The sequence below is a fragment of the Manis pentadactyla genome, chromosome 2 (assembly GCF_030020395.1).
Source record: "Manis pentadactyla isolate mManPen7 chromosome 2, mManPen7.hap1, whole genome shotgun sequence".
Classification (NCBI taxonomy): domain Eukaryota; kingdom Metazoa; phylum Chordata; class Mammalia; order Pholidota; family Manidae; genus Manis; species Manis pentadactyla.
Genome location: NC_080020.1, coordinates 120,424,006 through 120,448,721, shown reverse-complemented (window position 1 = coordinate 120,448,721; position 24,716 = coordinate 120,424,006). Strand labels below are relative to the sequence as shown.

Genomic DNA, 24,716 nt, shown 5'->3' with positions numbered 1-24,716 from the left:
TAATCCAATGGTATGTACATAAGGAGAGGGGAGCAGGCACCGGTGAGGTGTGAGGATGGCCATGGGAAGGCAGAGGTATGCTGGACTTATGCTGCCACAAGCCAAGTGCCACAAGCTGGAAGAAATAGTATTCTTCTCTAAGGAGGGCACAGACATGCTGACGCCATGATGTCCGACATCCAGCCTCCGTAACTGTAAGAGAGAAATTTCAGTTGCTTTAAACCCCCTGTACTTTGTTCTGGCTGCCCTAAGAAACTAATACAGGGCTAATTAAACAGAAATATGTGTTAACAATTTGTAATATTTCTTTGACTTTACTAGAGAAAGATAAGAGATTCTTTTTTTTTTAAGTTTTAGCATTGAGTCTATAATATTAAGGACAGAGAGTTACATAAAGTGCTTTCTTTAATGATCTCAGTTTCTTAATTTGTAAAACAGGATTTTAATAAAAATAATAATACTCATGGAGTTGCTACTAATTCTCTTGTAAGCTTTGGAAAAAATAAGTTTCACTAACAAATTACTTATGACTCTTTTTTCAAGATGATGATTTAAAAGCAGAATAGGGAAATGTGAAGTTGGTAAGTGAGAGAGAAGCAATGTTGTTTGAAAAGGTTAGCTTTTTACTTTTTTGCAGATTCATGCCCTGTGGCTTCTATGCCCAGCATTTGTCTTGAGGTATCTTTACCACTTGGAAGAATCAAGTATAAAAATCAAATGAATAATCATATCTGACCTGATTGCTTATAGTTCATGATGAGTGATCAAAACCGAAAGTTTCTGTGATGACTGCCCTTGTACTGTTCACCATGTAAGAACTTATTCACTATGTAAGAACTTGTTCACCATGTAAAAACTTGTTCGTTAATGCTTCAGAAGATTGGAGACTCTTGAGAATTAGGCTTGGGGTTGATTAATGATTGTGCATTGAGTCCCCTATACAGAATTTTATTGTTGTTAACAACCATATGATCAATAAATATGAGAGATGCCCTCTCAAAAAAAAAAAAAAACAGAATAGGGATCCTCTTTCATAAGTATATTAAATTCTATTGCACAACACAGAGAAAAGAAATACATGTTGAAAGACTAAATAGCTTAACAAATTTAAAATACTTAATATTCAGCATATTGAATTATATGTATCTTACATTTTTAAATTCAAATGAAATATAATGTAATGTGGAATAAGTACTATGTAAGTACTCTGATATCATTAATATATGATTAATCAAATACAAATCATGACCATTTGCAGTTAAGCATTTTTCTAAAAAAATCTATTATTTTTTAAACTTACACTATTTTCCCTCATACTATAGAATGAAAAAACAGCACAATTCCATTTATATTCTCATAATATACTGTAAAATAAGCTCTATCAGATCAATTGTAAAGATTTCCTGGCACTGATGCTAATTTAAATGTTACTATAGCAATCACCATGGTAATATTTTCAATTATTGCTACACAGTCACAGCATAAGATGAGTCTAGTGTACCACTTGGCAACTTCATACAGGATGTACAGATTATTTAATTTTACCAGTCAAATAAAATCTAAACACACTAAAAAAATGAAATGAGCAACAACTATGAATTATTCCTAGGTTTCAAATTTCAAATACTAACCACACTTTAAAAACGTTTTAGTGTAAAAATAAACCTGTTTACCTTTGCAAGTCACCTATTCGAGAATAATACACTTACACAAAATTTTGCTTAGTATCTCAATGTCAGACGCATATTAAAATCTAGTGTTTGTTTCACCTGGAAAGATCATCTGAAAATAAACTTACATATGTAGATAAATCTTATGGAGGGAAGGAAATGGATATGATAGCAATAACATAACAGTCATTTATTATATTTATATTTAGCATTTATTAAGCACAGGTTAAGGACCAGATGCTGTTCTAAGCACCTCACAGGTTTGGTAATCATTTGTTCTGTCCACGAGCAGCCTATGTCTCCCTCTTTCTAGTCCATTGGGACTATGCTTCACTGCCATCTTGAGGTTGTGTGTGTCTATTTGGCCAGCTAAGTTTGAGTGGATATGATGTATGTCCTTTCTGGGAAGAAAGTTTATGAACTTCTGCAAGCATAGCAACACTTCCCAGCTGAGGACCCAAAATGAAGGCAAGAAGAAGCTCCCCTCACCCCCTCTAGCCAACCTTTAATGAATATATAGTGGGAAAGAAAAAGAAACTTTTTGTTATGAGCTCCCTGCACACACTAGTCCTTTTGATGAATGTGCTGTTATTTTCATTTCATTCACAAAAAAATGAAAGTTAAGAGTGTTTAAATAAATTGCCCAAGATAAACATCCATTAGATTATGAAGGAGAAAATAAAAATCAACTCTGAGAGCTGACATCTGGTACTGAGACTGGCAGCTATGAGCTAAGCTATGGTTTGCCCTGATGAACACAAACAATTTAGCAGAATATCATCAGACGAACTCACTAAACAGCTATGACTGAACAAGGCAAAAACTGGGGTATTACACACCCCAAAAATGTCCAAATATTTTCCTTTCCTGCTTACTACTTGATCAAAAACAACTTCAAACTGTTTCTCCAACTTTCTATGTAGATATTGACACAGAATTGCCCCAATATCCTGGTATTACCTAATCAAGTGCTGATCCCTGCTTTTATAGTACTTTCCAAGTACCCCAGCAAATTCCCAAACTCTATATAAGCCTATCCTAAGTTCCTCTGACCAAAAGATTTCCCATTCAGTAAGTCAGTCTACCTACTTTGTCTACAACTGTGTGCTTGGTGATCGTCTGGGCACTGGGTTTTCCAGTTGTAGTTGAGATCTGTACTTGGTGAGTGTGGCTCTAGTATCCACGATGTAATCACTATACCGTAACCCAAATAAAACAGTATGAATTTTGAGAATAAGGTAATTAACATAGCAATATAGGCTGAGGAAAAAATTCTTAAAGTAATTCTATGACAGTTTTACCAAACAAATCAAGGAATCTGATTTAAAACAGTATGTCAAAGAACAATGCAGTAAAATTGGCACCAATATGGCTTATTGGTGTGTGTGTGGGGGGGGGGGTGTCTTTATGTGTGTGTATATCTATATATACACATATATAAGGGAAACATTGTTCAGGACTAGGCTTAGTTCTCACCCCACTGCTCCAACCTCATGTGCAGAGTCGAATCAATCATACTCTAGCTCATGGGCTGTAATTACTGAGCATTTATGTAAGGACCTTTACTTATTTCATTGATTTATTTTTTATTTTACCCCAGCTGCCACTCTCAGCTCTCCCAATGATCCTGATGTTTTTTCAATAAAAAAGAAGCTGTGAATCAAAAGTGTTTTGCAATAAAAATTAATTATCCTTATCATATACCCAAAGGCTAGTGTAGAATTGTGGTCTGATGTAGAAGAGGAATAATGGGCCAAGAGTTCAAGTGACTAAATGTGCTCAATTTGTGCCTTATAAGATGGGATGTAATGAAACATTTAACTATAGCAAACTACTTTAAAATGTGAACATATTATCTTTCACTTTACACATAACATGTGGCACTTAATTGAACCTTATTTTTAAAGCACTGTACAATTAAAACTGCTTAAAGTTTAGTTTAAAATATTGCACAACCAAAAGGGTTAGTAAAAGACTGAAATATCTTTTTATTCACCCATTGAATTCCAAAAGGAGAGTATTTATTATTTTCACATTAAATAATTATGATTTCACTATTAATCTTTGTTAGGACATATTTTCATTTGCTATAAGAGGAAAACTAAAAAGCAAAAATGTACCAAAAGTTAACCTTAAAATCAGGCTTTTTTCAAGTTTGATACAACTCTTGTGGATCCTTCTCTGTAGAAAAACTCATTTACGTCTGCCACATGGTAAGACCAATTTATTTTAAATGTTTCCTCTATATATTTCTAAAAGGAACATATGTTTTCTGCTTAAATAGCATCATTAAGCATCAGAAATATAAAATGCTAAATGAAGTATATTCATCAAAGCCAAAAAAGTTATGCAAATGTTGCTACTTAGGATGGTGCCTATACTAAATATAAATTCTAAAATACGTTCTGGTTTCTTGGACATTAATAGTGATTCACATAATCATTTACCTCATTGAACAATATTATAAACGTATACTCTGTCAAACACTTGCTGCAGGTGTCTTCTAATAGGATTCTGTTTATTAAGCATATGAGGTCATCTGTCTCAACACTGCAACTCAGAACATTCAGTATGTCATTATTTCCTGACAGTAACTTACTGAAAAGTAATTTTTAATTCAGAATTTTACCATCCTAATCTAATGAGACACCATCACCTTCAGAAGAAAGAGAACTAATATTGGTAAATAATCAGAGAGACCGTATAGATAAAAATAAATACAATGTGCATTGACATTTTATATAATTTTAATTAGTGAGATAATCTATCCTTTAACATTTATGCGTATTTCCCTGGTTTTGAAATTTATTTTTTTTTAATGGCAACCATCATCAGCAATAGATACTGTAGCATCTCAATAAACCTCTAACAGGTAGTACTAGCATATGAGTACATACCATTAATATACTTTATTTTGGATTTTCTAGAACATTAAATCAAGATCAAATATGGGTTTGGCTGTACATTTAGAAGTCATTTACATTCACATTCCTGCAAATCAACAGACTGTACTAAGTTGAGGAGAGGAATGAAGGTGAGAGAGATTCTCATTTGATGAAAAAATAGATTACTCATCATGAAATGCCACCATGTGAACACAAACAATTATGCAATTTATATACAAAAACTTTTTAATCATGGTACTTGTAGAGTTGAATCTGACATCAATTCAGAAAGGGAATCCATTGGACAATATAAAAACCTATGTGTTATTCATCCTATAAGAATGCTTATTTAACGTTTAGCTATTTGTGAAATTTGAGTTTGTCAATGTCTGCATTTAAAAGTATGAGAAGTGGGTTCTGTCCACTTGGGGAGGAAGTTTAGCACAGTTGGCCACACAATTTTCTCCTAAGTGGTAATTTTAAATCCAAGAGTAACTTAAATTCAGGGGGGAAATAATCCTTGAAATATAGTTCTGTTTTCTTCAACTATTAAAAAGGCTCTTAAAATCCAAAAATGTAAGATAAGATAACTTTTTATACATGAAATTTTGGTGAGATTCAGAGAAAAATAAGAGAAACAAGGTTTCAAAGAACAGAGTGTTTCTTAATCCACATAAAGGAAAGGTATGTTTTTATTCACTTAAATTAAACCCTGACAGTTTTCTAAAGGGTTGATTCCAGATCACTTGCAGTTTCAAGTGCCAGAGTGCTTATCGAGTTCTATCACTTTTTTCTTTGCCTCCCTTCTCCAACATGACAAATTTGAAGTTAAATAAATACAGACCATCATCACCTCGAAACTGTTCATATCTTCTATTTTTTTCTTACTGTTTTTTTCCTTGATTTCTGACAAACATATCTCAAAGTACATATAATGCCTTTTCTTCCTTGTATTCCCTTTAACATAATAGACAAACCTACTTTTCAGGTATATTTCATTGAGCCTCATAAATGAACATACAGGAAAAAACTATTAGGGGTCTCGTACAGTTAAAGATTTTGGGATTCAGTAGGATCAAGTCACTCCTCTAGGAGTGGAGTTAGGAAGTGACTGTGTTGGTTGGAATATGAAACCAGATGATCTCATTTTAGAGCACAACCTTGTAAACTCTGATCTACATGGTTTAAATGAGACTCTGGTGCTGTCATCTATTATCACCTTAAAATCCCACTGCTTATTTTTCAGAGTTCCATTATCTAACCCATGCTATTTTTTCATCTCAGGCTCTACTATTTCCTAACACATATGCTCTTATTACATACGTATGTGAGAAAAAGAGAGTGTATTATCTTTGATTTTCATAGTAAAAGCAGTCATTGGTTCTAATATGACAGAGATTAATTAATCCTAATATTTATTCATTAAAAAATATTTAAGCCCTATTATCTTTCTCAGAAAATTATTTCAATCGATTCCTGTTACAAATGAGACATTTCGTAAATGGAGGTAAACTAAAAAGTGGAAAGCCATTCAAACTGATTTAAGTTCCTATTTATTTACAGAAAGAACTAAAACAATTTGTTTTTCACATCTTCGATATACAGTGTTTTTCAGATATACATCCTCTTCACTTAACTATGTTAAATACATATAAAATTAAGTATTTTGTATATCTATCTAAAATTAGGACAGAAAACTAGGGCAAATATTCCTGATCCATGGGTAGTTATTATTAGTGACAAACTATTAACAAAGTTAATACAATTGTTTTTTAGATTCTTCTCTCAGAAGGTGCGATTTGTCTTTTCGAAAGCTCTTCAGTTCTCAGGCAGCCCATTTAAATCATGCAGATACAGATCAAGTTATAACCTTATGCCTTTTGAATAGAAAAATCCAAATATCCATGTTTCCTACAGAGATATTAAACCTTCTTTTTAATAATGTAAAAACATTTTTTTAATTGCTGGAACCTTGGGGTAATGTTATCAGAGTAAATATTTTATTTAAAAAAATTCATTTCCTATAATCCGAGAGGGATTGAGTATTCTGAGCTCCCAAATAACAATTAGTGACAAGATACCACTTGTTGCTTAGAGAAACGGTCCCCAGCTACATGGCAGCCAGTTGAGCACCAAGAATGGGGATGACCAGGAATCAAGTCATGGAAAAGTGCCTGGACTGTGGAATGATTTATCAGTGATGCACCGCATTTCAGTTTTTTCTTCCTGATACCTTCTGTTCCTTAAAATAATTTTCATTTGATTTATCCTTCTGAAAAGGGTATTCAATTATATCATTATTATTAACTATTATACTATCCTAGTATTAGTAGGGCTGGGGGAAACAAGAAGCCCAATGAGGGTTAAGTGTTGAGATAAGCTAAGAAAATTGAAGAAGAATTCTAAGCAAGTGCTAATAGGTGAAATCCAGGATTTGGGGAACATTCCTAGAAATTTTTTTAAAAATATTTGATGAGGTGGATTTGGTGTACTTTTATCACAGACACTGTAACTAGATTTAGGTATTTGGGTATGAAAGGCAAGAACAACTTTGAAGACTTGGAAACATTAGGTACATACCTGCTATTGCAGATAAGAATATAGATTTGAGGATGCAGATATTGATAGAGACCAAGAAACAGAAATATGTAATATATATGCTCACAGTTTCACATGATCACCTCTTAATGAGATTTTGCATTTTTTAAAAATTTTGATTCTTTGATTTTTCTATAATGTTCAATTTACTTACTATTTGTATGTAACATTAGAAAAATAACATCATAGTTAACACATTCTATAACCCAGAATTAATTCCAGCCTGATTCTCTTATTTTACTCAGTTCTTTTTCTATAATTAGAAAATATAGTAAATGCTCTTATTTTATCTTTGGTCTTGGTGCCATTTTGTGAATAGATTGAAGGTAATTCATCATATGCACTGGCACATGATGAAATCAAGCTCATGGTAAAGCTTCTGCATATTTGCTATTTACCTTCTTTTTTAACAGAACACAGAAACCAGAAAAAATAGCACAGATATGGTGGAATCAACTAACACTTATATGGGAAAAAATGGCCATTCAGTCAAAAATTTTTTAAATAATACATAAATAAACATGATAGATTATTAATGTATTCATTGGAAACAATTATTTTAAGTGTCCTTTGATAAAATAAGATTTTTTCAAAACAGAGCAAGAGTAAAGTCATTTCCCTACATGCAAAGATTTCTAGTATCCATTTGACATACATCTGACATCTGGACTTTGGAAATTATTTTCATATTTTTGAGTTGTCCAATGTTTGCAATACATTAGATGAGTTGTTATCCTTTTAGAGGTAGGGTTTAGGAAATGGACATAACTGAAATAGATGGGAGGAAATTATATTCCTTTTGACTGGGCTGTGATGACATATCCATTATAATTTATTTTCTATAATTAGATATTAGCTTAGTATCCCAAAATATAATTTTAAAATATTTTAATCTGCCAACTTAATTGCCTTAATTGTCTACTATATTGAGTATAGTGACAGGGTTTAAAAACATTTTCATAATGTTAAGATGTTCTTTACTTCCAAAATAAAGTTTAACAAATAAATTTCAATGGCAAAAAAATAAAAATCATGGCAAGCACTTCATAATGGATATAGATTTTGAATCACTAAACTGTACACCTATATTATGTACAACATAATATCACATATTATATTGTATCAATACAATGTGATTTATTCTATCAATATAATTGACCCAATACATCATATTAATTATAATTCAATTTCTTTTTCTGTAAGGTAAGAATTTCATCAATTACAGTATAATCACATAATTGGTTCTTATTGCTATTAGATATGAAACACTTTAATGCATATGGTTCAGTCACTGTGAGAAATATAGCTGCTTAACAGCAAATATGATAATTTGACTTTGAGAAGTTCATATTATTTTAGTGTTTGCATTAAACTATTCTAAGTGATGACATTATGGAATAAGGTATATATAACTATTTAAAGTAATTATTATATATGTAGAATATACAAAATACATATATGTATGCATACATTCATTATATACATATATCCAAGAGATTGTCAAATTACCTTTTATACATCTTGATTAATTTTTTATGTCATTACTGGAATAACTAAGGAAAATAGTTAACAACCTTTAAAGCAAAAATTTACCAAATTTGTAATATCTGGTGTTTAATACTTCTAAAAGTCTTGGTTTTTAAATGCTTTAAGGATAGTATGCAGTTTATGGGATAATTGAGCTCAAATATCTTACTTGGAGAAATGGCATTTTAAAATCCTCTTAAAATTAAGTAAGTATTAATTCATTTTAAATAATATGTATTAAGATATTGTCAAAACACATCTTTAGCTTTAAAATGAAGGGTTCAATAACTTTACCATTTAACTAGTAAAAAAATTTCCAGATGTAAGTTTGACTGATCTTTACTAGGAAACGGATTAAAATTATTAATGTTATGCAGTTAAATAATGGAATAAGCATTGTCTTAAATATTACAAATACCAGTAGAAATAAGGCCAATTAGGGCATTTTCTCATATTTTCATTATTGCAATCTGGACCGTCCAAAAGAGGGAGCTAAAGTATTGTGCTAAGTAGCTTGGCTTCATGAATATGAAGTTTGGGATCAATTTCACATATGAATTGTACCTATATTTCGATGTAAATGTTACTGGGTCCGATATAAACTTATAGCATTGATGTATCATGGACAGTACTTAATTTATGGACCAAAATTATTTATTCCCCCAGAAGAAAATTAGTTTTCAGTGACCATCAAATAATAAAAATAAATTACAAAAGATGGAAGGAACATTAAATAAAATCTCTTAATACTGAGTCTTACAAAGGAAAGGTATGAATCACCATAAACCTAAGGTAACTAAAATCATTGAGTTTTTTCTACACTTACATATATAGGACGAATAATACTGAGGCATTTCCATGTACATGAACACTGTTAAGAGTAAAATAAAATATGATTCATGTACAAAACACATTAGGAATGTATAATATTTTAGAGATCTTCAGCCATATCACTGGCAAAGAGATCCTGTATGCTAATTATGTGTGTGGTTTATACAACACAGCTGCTACCCATTTTCCCCATAGACTAAGGCAAGATAACATTATAAATAAAGGTTCATTGCCAAAGAAAAACAGAATCTGTAGTTCCTTATTACAAAATGTTATTTTACAATGGGATTAATTTAATTAGTGAATAAATTAATTTCCTTCTTCAGACATCAGAAAGAAATCTGTAACTCCGGTAGGAAATCACAAGGAGAGGAGATAACTTACCTATGAATAATTAATTTTCATGTAAATAGATCATGAAAGCAAAATGTTTAATTGACTATTAGGTACTTGTGTGTTATGTTTCCCCAAGACATTATGCTGAAACCGGGAGTGATGCTCTTTTGTGATTTGGGAAAAATTATCTTATACACTTATGCTTTTCATATTAATCTCATAACATTATAGATAAAACATGGTTAAAGACAGTAATTTCTTCATTTTAACTGGTGGGTGGGGTCTAACACTGAAGTGCCTGAGAGATTCTTTTTTGACATAAACCAAGTAAATTATACCCAAGGATAAAATTATTGAAAGATTCCAATAGATAATGTCTTAAAGAAATAGCTAACCTTACATTCCTTTTTAAAAAAAATCTAGTCTTTTACAAATTGAGTGTTTTTTAGTAATTCATTTGACTTAGAATTACTTATCCTTCAAATGAATTATATTTTTATCTTTAAAACTGGCAAACTGACATACTCTCTTTTTTCACCAAGGATTAAACAGTTGTATCAAAAATTTTTTCCATACCATGTAATCTTTGCTATAATATAGAAATATTTTGTATATGTAGTGTAAAAATAGCACAAATTTATAACTGCAGAAACATACATATAATTTCATTCAAATGAGTAGATTATACTATTTGAATTATCTGTACACAAAAAATGATTTAAAATAAATCACTGTAAATTGATTTAAAATAAATTACTGGAAATTCTTAGATGGTTGATATTTGAATTTGTTATAATATTTGTACATATGCTGACAGAATGGTTGACACAGTGGTGCTGTAAACATGAGAAATATATACATTTCTGAATACATTACTGATTGAGTGACAATAATGAAATTACAACTGATATTCTTTTTATATACTGAATTTCAAATTTCAATGTGAGAAATGTAGGTAATATAGAGATGGTCAATTGAAAAAAGCAATAGATCTGGTACCAGATTGGACACCATCCTAGAGAAACCCACATCTACAAAAAGGACTTCAAGAGAATGAGGTAGGAAAGCATGTTATCAAGGTTTGAATTCTTCCAACATCATTTATTTCTATTCCATTTTTTCCCTACAAGATGGAGGCTTATTAGAGTAACTGTGGAAAGCTTAATGACTTTTTTCAAGCAAACATTCAATTGTCTTTGGCACTGTAAAAGCTGTTAGATGTTTTCTAGTCTGTCTCTAACATTTTTAAATTAAGAAGAAATTTAATAAGAAATTTGAAATCCCTGGGTGATAAATATAAACCCCTATCTCTGGTCTTTTTATTCCCATCTATTGTTCTCTTTACTACACCAGATTGGAGGGTAACTTCACTCTATGAAATTTGGGAAACAATTAGACAACCCACTTTAGTTCTTGCAGATAGCAGAGACACTTGGCATAAATCTATCTGACTGTCCTTACATGCAGAGATCAGTGGGTTCATCTTATTCCCTCAGTAAGGTTTGTGGAGAAAGTCAGGACCAACCACAGTGGTGAATTAAATGGCAGTCATTTTTACCTTTGGGTACACATGCTTGCTATAATGCCATGTTTTACATATACAGTGTTATGAATCAAAATTGAGTTTTTAAAAATGCAATGATTGACATTGATATGTCATTTTTAATCATAAAAATCTGTTCCTGGAGTCCTAAATTCTACTCTTGTTTTTTCCCCTCTAGGATCACTTTAAGCAAATTTCTTGGGGGGCTTGGTATCCTTATGTATAATACCGGTCAATTAAATGAAATGTCAGTTAGGATCCTACTTGCTATAATAATCCCTGATTATGTGGAATAATTCTTTAAGTAATTTAAAATCTTCTGAGAGAGATCACGTTTTATAGGATAAACTTTTTTCATTTAAAAATAGAATGCAATATCATTGAAAACCATTATGACAACTTGGCCCATTTTCATAATGAAAATGGAACAAATGTTTCTCGAAGACCAATATTTTTCATACATTTTACAAACATATTTTTCATACTCATAATTGAGAGTATTTTTTAGTGCTCTGTGCCTTTTGAAAGTGTGATTGCTTACATAATTTTTAACATTTCTTCAATGTTTCCAATATGTTCTCACTTGTTACTCCTACTCTCTGCATTCATGATTGATCATATGGCATTTTTAAAAGCCAGTGCAGATTTCTTTGGAGAAAATATATTGTTTAATCAAGTAAAATGTTAGCAGATGCCCAAAGCATCTTTTCTATCAATTATTTGAAGGTCTGCTTATTTTTCATTTTCTACCTTCTTTTAAAAGCCTAGACAAGGAAAAAAGTCCTGAAACATGAACAGAATATTGTAGCTAATTTTTCCAAATACAATGGTAAAATTCTCTAAAAACAGTACAAAACTGACAGCTGGAGTACATTGTGAATATAATGATGATAGTAGTAAGCAAAATTAATATTTATTCTACATTGTGAATATAATAATAATAGTAAGCAAAATTAATATGTATTAAGTGGCTACTATGATAAGCACATTGATGCATGTTATTATAATAATTCTTAACAACCCTAATAATTATAATTATCCACAATTTTCACATGAGAAAACTGAAATTTAGGAAAATGAAACAAGTTCATTGAGACCACACTGGAGGCAAAAGATGGAGTTGGCATTTCTAGTTCAAGAATCTGAACACTAAACCATTGCATTTAATATTTAAGTAAACGTGGTTTGTTCCCTACTAGGCAGCTCAAAAGAAAGACAGGCAGATTTGGGCTGGGAAAGGGAGAAGCAGGAACTTAAGAGACAGAGAATTAGCATCAGACCAAAATTAATAAATACTATACCTTCCAATGTGGTATGTGTATCAGTTTCATAATTAAGCAATGTAGAACTTCCTGAAATAATAACTCAGTAAAACATGATGCACCCAAAACACTTAAACTGTTGTGTTTCTTTGTTGAAAACACCTAATAAATTTTTATGATATAATTTTAAAACTCCAAAATTGAGCATATTTTCATTTTGTTTTATAACTACAGAATACATGTTAGCCACATGAACATCGTTGTGTAGGATGAGAAGCTTATCATCTACACATTATTTGGTGTGAGAATTTTGTTATTATAATTGTGTACTTTGCATAATTTGTGTAGACGTATCAATATACATGGAATACTGTGCTGATAGTCCCTTTTAAAGAAGGATGTCTACCCAGTCCTTGTGAGGTGAATGGTCAGTTTTTCAGCAAATACATTATATATCAGGGACCCAAGAAATGACTGGGGTCATCTAATTCAGATACAGTTAGGAAAATTTTGAATACCAGCCAACCAAATTCTGGATACCAACTCAAAGACTGTCTCCGGTCCTGGTACAAATAAACAAGAATTAGATTAATACAGTTACCTCAGAAAATTTAAATGAAGATCATTGAAAAGAGGAAATCAGTCAAAAAGAAAGAGAAGCCATTAAAGTGCCTGAAGATAAAGGGAGGCATTACATTATAAAATGACAAGAGTGGAGCCTATAGACAGCAGATCCTCAGTAAAGAGTAGCAGTCACATAAGTAGATCCCTTCTTTTACAAACTATATTGAAATATGAAAATTGTGTACAAGATAAAAATCACACAACTAGGAAGGAGTCAACATTTGGAGAAATTCAAGAAAATTCTAAGACAGAAATCTACTGTTCCTTGTGCCTTCAAAAAGAATAGAATTTTCTTCAATGTTAGGATAAAAGATCAATGTTATTACAAATTCTTTTTTCTGAAGAGCTGTAAGACTCACTATATATAATCAGAAGAATCTAGAGAACCAATATTTTGGACATGCATAGTTAATATTTAAATATTCTACAGTAACTGTCTGAAATTCCCACCACTGTATAAATAGTAACAATTAATGAAAGTCTGACTTTGCACACACAAAAAAGATGACTATTACATTATATTGGAACCGCTTATTTAATGAAACAAGAAAAAATGTAAGAATGCAGGTTGTTGCTCTCATAACTTGATGTATCATATTTGCTAAAATAAAAAATGGAAAATGCCCAGTTTACATTCTGACTGCTAAGTTTTTAAATATTTAAATAAGTGTAATATAACAATGTAGTGTTTATAAATTAAATTAATTGTGATTAGGATTATATTATAAAATGAGCAACGTTTGTTAATATACCACAACCTTTGAGCCTGCCATTTCTTCTACTTAAAATGATGTTTCTCATAATATTTCCTTTTCTCCATTCAGAATCAATTCAAATATCACCATCTCAAAAAATCCTTCCTCGCCATCTGGATAAAGTTCCAACCACCCCTTCAGTACCTCTCCATCACACAGCCTATTTTGCCAGCATACCTTATCTATTTATTTATCTTATCTATTTATTTGTATCACTCCTCTGGAAGTACCTTCCTGTGATTAGAAATTCTGTATCCAGTTCATCGCTGAAACCTCAGCACCCAGAAAAACGCTGTATGAATAGCAAAGGTTGAATGTATATTTGGCACCAATACTGATTATAGAACAAATTTACTGAATAATATAACTGAAAATAGTGTCTATGTTTCATGAATGGTATAAACTCTATTTTACGATGATTTAGGGATAAAGTATCAAATCACTAACATTCACTGCAAATATAACTTCCAAGTTAATTTTAGTGTGTGCTACTCACAAGCATGCCATTGTTACCATTTTTGTTTGAACCGTATTTTTAAAGCCACACTAATATTCTTAAACAAATAAACTAACTTTATAAGCTTTAGTCATTTTAAGGTCAAGAATGTAATTCACTTTATAGTCATTAATATAATTCAAAAAATAAAAGGGAGAAACCATAAAAATGATAGAAAAGTTAAACACCTGACATTAAAATATGTGGTGATACGAGATACTATGAAATTTTATTACCATTGATTTAAGACTTTCATAATTCACTCATATCTGTAAGATCCACATGTAGTGTACTCATTCCAACTTAAAGCAATAAACCTTAATTTTGATATAGATATAAATGTACAACACTAAATTATTCAAAATACAAAATATTTTCATCATATGCAATGTCAACTCAAGAAACCATATGATATATATATATGTATATATATATGAATATTTATATTCATAATGTTATAACTGACTTCCAGATTTACCTTATCTAATTTCAAGAACAATGAAATTAGTCATCAAATTAAGCTAGGTCTTTCTCATGCTTTTCTATATGGAAAATATCAATACTCTCTACTAGGTATAATGAACCTAAGCAATAAAGTTCTTTCTAATAACAACAGTAGGCATTATTGGGACAATCAACTGTGTTTCCTGTTACACTATAATGTGGATACTGTTAAAATCTCAGTTTTACACAGAGAGTTCCCAGTGCTCTGAGAGAAGATTTTTTCAAACTCATACTTGAGGTATATAATAAATCTGATTTTTACCCTTTTGACATGTGACTCCAGGACTTTGCTTGTCCTTACTACTGTGAAATGATACCTTTTATAATAATATGATCTTGGATTAATTTGAAAAGTAGCTTATTTGAAAACTTATTGTGTGTTCCCATTTAGAATTATTGGTTTCAGTTTTAGAGACAATATCAAAGAAGAATTCATTTCACATGTGGAAACTAGAATGGTAGGGCAGTCTGTAAAATGTTACTAATTATAAAATTGCAGTAAGGAGGAACGTTTATACTGAAGAAAAAGAATAGGCTGGACAAAGTTTTCTATGAAAGAGTTTAACGCTATTAGATAGGGCTGGAATAAAGATTAGTTCCAAGCTATATGAACAAAATAAAGTTACAGGCAAATAATTTTTGACACAGCAAGATGAGAATCTCTAACAACTGAAGTTGTTGGGAAACAATGGTGGTTTCCACGTGAAGGTCTCCAAAGCGCATTTCATTATAGCCCAGAACCTAGGACATAGGAGGTGCTCAGTAACAAGTACATTCAAAGTTAAGAAAATGAAATAATCAGCCAATTAATTAATTAATTATTGGAAAAAATCTGGTCTTCTTCCCAATTGTGAGTTTAAATAAAAGAATTTCGGATTCTGAATAGACTTCTCAACAAGCCCGCTCATGTTTAGGACACTACACTATGGTTCTGAAGTTATAAGAAGCATTAATTCTACCTCCATCTGCCAACTGTAAGATGGACTATCTTTTCTACTACATGGAAATGGGATACAAGAGCAGATTCTTAATATGAAAGTTTATATGCATTTTGGGACTCCTAAAGCCAAGCAGTCAATATCAAAACATTGCCAATTTTTCTCCACACACACACACACACACCCTATGAGTATTAAGTAAAGAAGGATAGCCTTAGGTTTTCAAGCATCAATTTTTCTTAATTCAAAATCCTCACACAGGGCTGCATTCCTGGACTTAGAGTCAAACTGCCTTGTCTGTTGCAGTGTGTTTCCTTGTTCTATTTATCTCTTCTTAATGAACTGTAACCTTGGTCAAACCCAAAGCCCTCTGAGGCCCATATCTAGCCAACTGGAAAGTGCACACAAGGAGAGATGGAGCAGAGGAGAAGAGTGTCTGAAACCATGCATGAATATACTGACCAATTTTTATGAGCTCCACATGCAAGGAGCTTCTCCTGTTGGAAAGCTACTTTTCTGTTACTGTTCACTGAATATCTCCCCAAAATGCAAGTCAAGTTAAGAAGGATGGGCACTTGCAGTTAAACATATTCTGTCTTTAAAGTGGAGGAAGAGAGGGGGTAGGAAAGAATATGGGCAAAGAAGCAAAGGGAATATGGCAGCAGAAGTTGCACCAAAGCTAAAGTTGCCATGAAGGTAAGAAAGCACAGGTAGTTAAAATCAAGAAGAGAAATCAATCATCACATTTCATTGCATGGGAAAAATAAGTCTGTTTTCATGATTCACCTTAGATTTGTGCTCAATTTGGTTAGAAGGCAGTGGACAATGTACAACCTACGGGAAGTCTGTGTTAGCCATCAAATGATTTAGCATTAAAGCAGAAGAAAAAACATAAACAATGGATGTGGATACCTTTCCCAAAGATTATAATTATATTTAAAGGAGAAAACACATGTTACACTTCCAGCACAAAATGTCACCTATCATATTAAAAATAGTAACTTTTTAATATATATACAGATATGTATTTGTATACTTAGTAGTATATTAGTTGATATCTTTTTAATATATGTGTTATTGAGAACTTATTAATCACATGCTAAGTATGAAAATTCTCTTTTGTAACCTTAACATATGCTTACTTTCCTATATATTAAATTGGTTGAAAATTTACTTTTAGGAAGTTGATTAGTTAAAACTTCTAAATTTTTCCCTCAGTTTTTGAGTTCTAATGACAGAAGCTAAAATATGCAAATGAAAAATAATTAAAAACACTAAATGACTACATTTAGAAAAATTACCTAAAGCTGAAATTTTAATAAAAAACATCATTGATAATTTATAAAACACCTCTTATTTGTAGAAAGCCACTGTATTGTATTAATATGTATAGAATTTTAAAATAATAAAAAATTACTTATTTACTAAATCTGCTTTTCAAATACATATTTTATAGAACAAAATATTATATTTAAGTAGTAATATATTTGTCCACAACCATACTCTGGATAATTTTTTCATTCCAGGGTAGAATTTCCTCGTTCTCCATTTGGGCTGTTTACCTACATTTTCTTGTCATTATAGAACACTGCGTTTTATAAACATGGTCATTGAAACATAATTCAAGACATAAACAGGTTACATTTCTATTCACAAATAACATTTTATTCTTCCCTAAACACCTCTAAAGTTCAATTTCAATGTAAGACATCAATAAACAAGGTTTAACCTTCGGTGTAATGGAGAAGAATCTCCATGTCCATGTTTAAATAAAGGCTTGTGGTGGTCCCCAAGGTAAAACTTTCATTGTCAAGCAGCAAATCTATAGGCAGCAGAGGTCTGGGGAGATGTCGTCTGTGATGGCATCATTATTAAATCAAATTGCTGTGTGATTCTTCTAGTGGGTGTGCGATGGAATTCTGCCACTTTCTCATCTTCCTTTTTTCTATTATTTGGTCTCCACTAGTTTCAGTATTCATCTTTGTGTATAAGTAATTATAAACTCAAGCAGTTTCCTGATATATACTTATTTTTTTAAATTCTATCAAAACAATTATTCTTTTAATTTTCTAAAATCACGTAATTTTCCAAAGTTGAAACTTTCTTTCCCATTTAAATAAAATGGTTTTCCTCTTTAGCTATTAAAATGAAATTTAACACAGGTCTCAATCTAACGAAGTGAGCTTGAGATACATCATGTGTATCTATACTTCTGTCTAGATATAGAGAGATAAATACATAGAAACAGTACTGATAAAAAAACTCTTCACTCTCATATACTAAAATAACCCTGTAATATTAAAAAAGCTAAGTTTATTATCGACATTCATTATTTGTATTTAAAGATGACTACCTATTTTAAACTGACCAAAGTTAATTTTAATTATTAAAAATATATTTATTGTAGGTATGACAATAACATTCTTTCTTTGTAATGATTGTATCAGGGATGTCAATTTAAGTTGAATGTAAAAGACTTACAAATACCATTTGCATACAATAGTTTTGTACTATTACAATAGTACATTAATTATGTAGTTATTAGAAGGGTATTGCCAGAATACAAGTCTGAGTATTATTTAGTGGACTTATATTAAAAACATAACTCAATTAAGTGTTATATAAAATGTCACATTATCTAGATAAACTGGCAAGATTTGGGGGAAAAGGAAAAAATTATGATTTATAATAATTAAACCTATTCCAAACCCTGCTCAGGTTGTGCATAAATAATGATTTATAGTGAACTAATAAGTATGTTATAACATTAATCTGGAAGGTGTGGCAGTAATACAATTATTTATCCTTGACTGTTTTATTAATTATTGTGTATATCTTGTTAGATACAAGGCGAAGCTATTTAATTTTAGCCGTATATTATTAATATAAAACAAATTTGCAATTAAGCAAATAATTTACCCAATAATAATACAACAAATATAAAACACCTATAGATTTGACCTTCAGCTAGGAAAAATGGCCATACAAATAATTTTAAATTCCAACATATAGTGTGTTTTCTTTGTATTACATATAACAAATGAAAAAATAATGATTTTATTTTGGATAATAATCTAATTTTTACCATACATGGTTTGAGAAATCATTATAATTCCTATTTCATATTACTATTTCCCCACCCACCACACGAATGGGCAGAGCGATTATATGTTTATGAGGTCTTCAAAAATAGTAGACAGCCGATGGAGAAAGATTATTTATAGTTACAGTTTTGAAAGAAGAATGTCTAATTCTCCCTGCTCAAAAACTTATCCAAATTAGCCATAATACATGGACTATAATTGAGCATAACTTTTTATAAAATTGAGAAAGATCTAATTGCTATATTATTATTTGCTTATGATTTAATATCTATAAGTTACTGACACACATGCTTTACAGTTTCTAATGATGCAACATTGTAACAGTTTAAAGACTAATTAATTTATACAGTGGAATAATTGTGTTATTTCTTTCTATTTTCCAGGTAAGTATACACACACGCAGATTTACCTACAGATACAGATCCACAGAAATATAAATGGAAACGGGTATAGATCTAGATGCATAGGTAAAGCTATAAAGATACAGATATAGATGTTACTTTGTAATTTGATCTGTAAATTTTCTCAGATGTTTCAACTGTGGCTTAATTATCATCACAGTGAAAATGATTTAAATTTTTGTATTTCTGATACGCTCTTTGTGCATTACAAAGTATTTATAACATACGTGAGTATTTTGAAAAAATATTTCTGGCAATTTCATTAAATTATTATAATGACCTACTATGGTAGGAAAAATAGATGATAAGGAAGTTACTTGACTGGGGGAAATGTCCTTTAAAAACTTTTAGGATTTTTGTCCCAATTTTTTAAAAGCAGAATATTACATGATGTCTTTTGCCCCAAGAAGTGAATTATTGTTATTTGCTTAGTGTTTATTTGCTTAGACTACCTATCATATAGACATTGTTGTCTTCCTTGTTAAACTGGCTTCCTGTAAATATTGTTTCTTGTTTTTGATGACTTTCCTGAAATCCTGTTTCAGTAAATGTAAGTAAATATCCCATTATAATTGAATATTCTTTAAATAATACATAAATTGTAGTGAGCTTAGCATATTCCAATATAAATTCTGTCAGGTGTATCAATTTCTTACAACACATTTAGGAACATATTCATCTGTAAACTCAAAAATCAAATAATAACCATTAGTCACTGCTATTTCTATTATAAGCTGAATAAGCATTTGTGAAAAAAACATAATGAGGTCATCCATGCTCTTCACAATAGTAGAGCCAATCTCAAATAAGCAATATGAGGGGCAGGTTTTTTAATTCATACTTATGAAACAATTATATGCTCTGGTGTTTCATTGATTAATTAGAAAAACCAAGAATTATCTTGCTCGTGAAGAGAAACAGAGAATATGAAGTCACTCATTCCTCCTGCAATTGTTTTATAATTTGTCAAAGTAATGGGACAGAAAAAAAAAGAGAAAAACCTTGAATGTCACTTTAAGAAAATATTCAGGTTTTCTCCTTTTCCCCTTAAAAATAAATCTCTCTCTCTACCCCCCTACACACACCACACACACACACACACACACACACACACTACAGCAACAATTCCTCATGAGGTTTCCATTTTCCCTTCATAGGCAGTAAGATCCATTATCATGACTTTTACGTTTTGGGAAGTGTTTCATGGTACTGCTAATACACAATGTCTTGGTTGGGCTCTAGAGATCATGCTTTTATTCAGGCACTTTGCATTCTTAATGTGGCTATAAGCCCATCTCTTACTAGTGCTAAATTTAGGGATAAGTGCATTAACATATTAGGACTGTTATGGAAATGTATAAAAGTGCTATAAAGACACTCTTCACTGTGCATTTCTAACCATATTTTAATGATGAGGATAATGGTGGTTTCAGGCAGAGGAATTTGAAGTGACTCAAGATAAAAAACTTTTCTCAGGATATTAAAACAATCTAGGAATCACTGTTTTCAATTAATCACTGTGTGTGTTTGTGTGTGTTCCTAATATGATTTTCATGACTGAACTTGATATATTTTCCCATAATGTTACCAATTTTTTCATATATAATTGATAGCCATGGATATGTGTGACCTCATCTCTCAAACTTCAGTTTTCTTGTGTGACAATAGAGTTGAAGGTGGCTAAAATCCCTTTTCTAAAGTTCTAGAATCTATTTAAACACATATATATGATAATGTCATGGTTATTAAGAAATGTTTTTGGGATATGTTTTAATGCACAACACATTTTTATAATAAATATGAAAAATACAAAGAAAAAGTCTTAGGAAACATGTCATGTTCTACAATAAAAATTATCATATTTATAAGTTAGCATCAGATGACAACAAAGTGATTAAAACCAATGTCCTTTGGTCTTTTTTTACCATGATTTCTTCTTTTTAAGAAACTTAATTTTAATTAAGGAAATAATTTAAGAAGTAAAATACCCAAGAACCTAACTAGAGTTTTTATAATAAAGTACCTCATCATAAATCAAACTTACTATGTAGTTAATATTCTTATTATTTTGATATCACTTTAATAGCACATATGTATATACATAAGTGTATATATAAATATATATATATCCTTGAAGTCACAATTACAAATATTTAAAATACCACTTTGGACTTTTTTTTAATTGTGTACTTTTTTTTTCAAATATGAGATTTATTTATACTTTATAGTTAAATTTTAATTTGAGGGAACAAATTAAGTCTTAAAGAAAATAGCAAACTAATGATCTATTACACTGAAGCCTCTGTATTAATGCTAAATAATTATCCATCTAGGGTGTTCACTTTCATAGAAAACAAGTTATGGCCAGTGTGTATTCATGAAAACTTTCACCTTAATTTATACTTTCCTGCATATAATATATTGCCATCTTACACACATATTTTATATTATATAATTATAAACATTGTCTGAAGCATTCTGATTAACTGCATCTATACATTGTGCAGATATTGTCAGGAATCTGTATCTGCCTCAAATCACTACTAATGTCTAGTGAGAGGTGAGCCAGCTGGAAAAAAATCTCCAATTAATTTCTTTAAGCCCCTTTTATGAATGCAGCATAGAAGGAACAGTGCACTGGCTAAAGTTTGCTTATATAGGGTCACAGGAAAATCCCAAATGAAATCTTTTCATGCAAGGTGACATTCAGAAATGCTTCTGATCCAACATACAGTTTATCAAGTTCAGCAACACAACAATTAAAAACACAATTTCAAAGCCAACTTTTATACTGTGAACTTGTTACACATAGGCAGTGGTGCAAGACATTTTTACTTCGATTATGCAATGAACAAAATAATCATGACAATTATGTAAATTATTTCATAATTGTTTGAAATGATGAAGGGAAAAACCATATTTTTCCATCCTAGAAAATAACATTATCTTAAGTGATTTGCTTTATTAGTCCTACCAAATTTATTTGACTTATTTTTAAGTAGGCTACTAACTGCTTCCTCTAATGCACTTTTCTATTCATTATTTCCAGGATTAGATTTGCTCATACCATGCGCTTTATGGAGCTTACATTTTCTCATTTTTCAAAACGAACAGATACAGAGATGACAGTATTTCAACATCTCAGCATATACATACTAAGTACATACAATTATGTGGTACTCTTCCTTTGAGAGAACTTCAGTTGATCCCATGACATGTTTGATGCCAAGACCACGAATGCATGCTGCTCATGTTTTGTCCAAGTTCTTTGCTGCTGTGTGCTGGAAGAACCTGCTATTTCATTTTCTTTATCTTTCAAAGTATCTACTGTTCAAATCTGGATTAACTGGTTTTGTAGTTACACAAATGTATTCTACACTTGACATACCATTGCCTAAGCAGTGAAGCAGTGTCTGACTATGAAACAGAATTTACCATCTATCAAATGCAGGAGGTTTTAAAATCATACTTTTTTTTCTGAGTTAAGAATACTGAAGGATCCAATTCATTTTTAGTCAGCTATGGCTGACAATGGGTAACTCTTTTAATTCCACTGATTAAGTAAGGAGAGCCACATGAAGATTTCTTCCTGGCATGCAAAAGTTACCACTATTTTTTTGCTGTCACAAAATCACTCGTTACTTCGTGCTACAGAGATTTGAAAACCCTTTGAAAAAAATCTTTAGTAATCTTATAGGTCTATAACATAAAATATTAAGTGACAACAAATCTCCAGAGAAGACCTCCAATTTCTCCTCAAATCTATAGTCTACTACATCCTCATCAAAAGTTGATCATACAGATAAATGTGGACTTATCTACTAGAGGTGATCACTTCTCTTTTCATGCATCTTTGTTATTAAACTAGATTCTGAGAACATATATTGTCAACAGTACCTAAAAGTAAATACTATAGATACTGATAACCTTATAGTTGGAATTCACTGTGCCGTTTTTGAGAGGAGTGGGCTGATAATTTAACGGACGTGAATGAGTATGCAAAGGAAAATAAAAACAACAATGCTCCATCAAATTATTGCATTTTCCGTATCACTTCAAATAAAACATGCCAATTTTGCCTTTGAAACTCTCTCTCTCCTGTTGTTTTCATCCAGTCTGTACTACACTGAGATGCATTTGCCTATAATAATGGAAAGCAATTAAAGCCAACAGATGTACACATGCAGAATGGTGACCTGAGTGGGAACCAGAAATATGTGAAAAAACCTCCTCTCCCAGGTAAAGTGATTTATCTTAATCCTGACATCCTTTGTCCATCTATAGATGGGTTATTTTTACTGTTTATAGATTATTTCATTTTAATATTAAAAAATAAAGAAATCACTTCTGATTAAATTATAAAAGATGTCCTTGCTTTTGACAGTTCTCACTCAAATTATGTAAACAAAAGTTATGAGGAAACCAGGAGTCCATTTCAAAGTATATAATAATCCTATACTTAAACACATTAACATGTGAGTAATTCAAAGCCCCCCAAATCAACTACCACAATGTGAAGTTGAGTTTTATTTTTGTAATAATGCTTCATATGCAAACGGAGCACTAGGCAAAGAGCTTTGGTAGGGATCAGTTTTGTAGAAGTAAAATAAGAAGCAAACCCTGTAAGATTTTTTCACTGAGCATTTTAACATCTTACTCAAATACTACAAAATGTATTCTTACCTGCTTCCAAATGTTGAGAGTAAGAGACAGAATATTTAGAAACCAGGAGAAAGCAATATTGGTACTACTTCATTATAAGGAAGCAAACACTGAATAGCTTATATTGTCAAGCAAAGTAAATGACATTTACCTTGTTTAGCAATGAAACTGAGGTTAGCCCTGCTCAGCCCTGACGATTCCGATGTTGCTTCTGTCTCATTCCTTCTCTTTTTATAGTATCATCACAGCTGAAGCTTCAGGCTTCTCAGTGTGCCGCCCTCTTCCAGCATTACTTTTAACTCAGACAGGCAGGAAGCTGAAGCCAAAGAAACTCTCTATCTGATTGGTTTCCATTCAGCGTTCCTGATTAATAAAAGACGTATCTCCCAGGGGAAGACACTGCCGCTGATGGCGCTGCAGGGCTCCAGGTTTGGGGCTCGCGAGTGAAGCCCTCTTCAGGCACAGTGATTTGCAAGTGATTGAAATGGGTGGGCTCAGAGAGGGAGGCTCTGTCAAAGACCCTCATAAGAGAAAATAACCCAGTGTTTGTAGTCTCGGTTAATCAGCTCTGCTTAATCTG

General features: G+C 31.3%; 1 protein-coding gene across 2 annotated transcripts in view; it reads right to left on the bottom strand.

The window, feature by feature from the left end:
• CDH9 (cadherin 9) overlaps window positions 1–24,473 on the bottom strand; it is a 131,335-nt gene extending 106,862 nt beyond the window's left edge. The window contains exon 1 of one of the 2 annotated variants that reach the window (XM_036907291.2): window positions 24,288–24,473. The gene's annotated coding sequence lies outside the window, so the exon portion shown is untranslated. The remainder of the gene's footprint in view (window positions 1–24,287) is intronic. The other variant, XM_036907290.2, reaches the window with a different exon arrangement.
• Window positions 24,474–24,716: the final 243 nt, after the last annotated feature.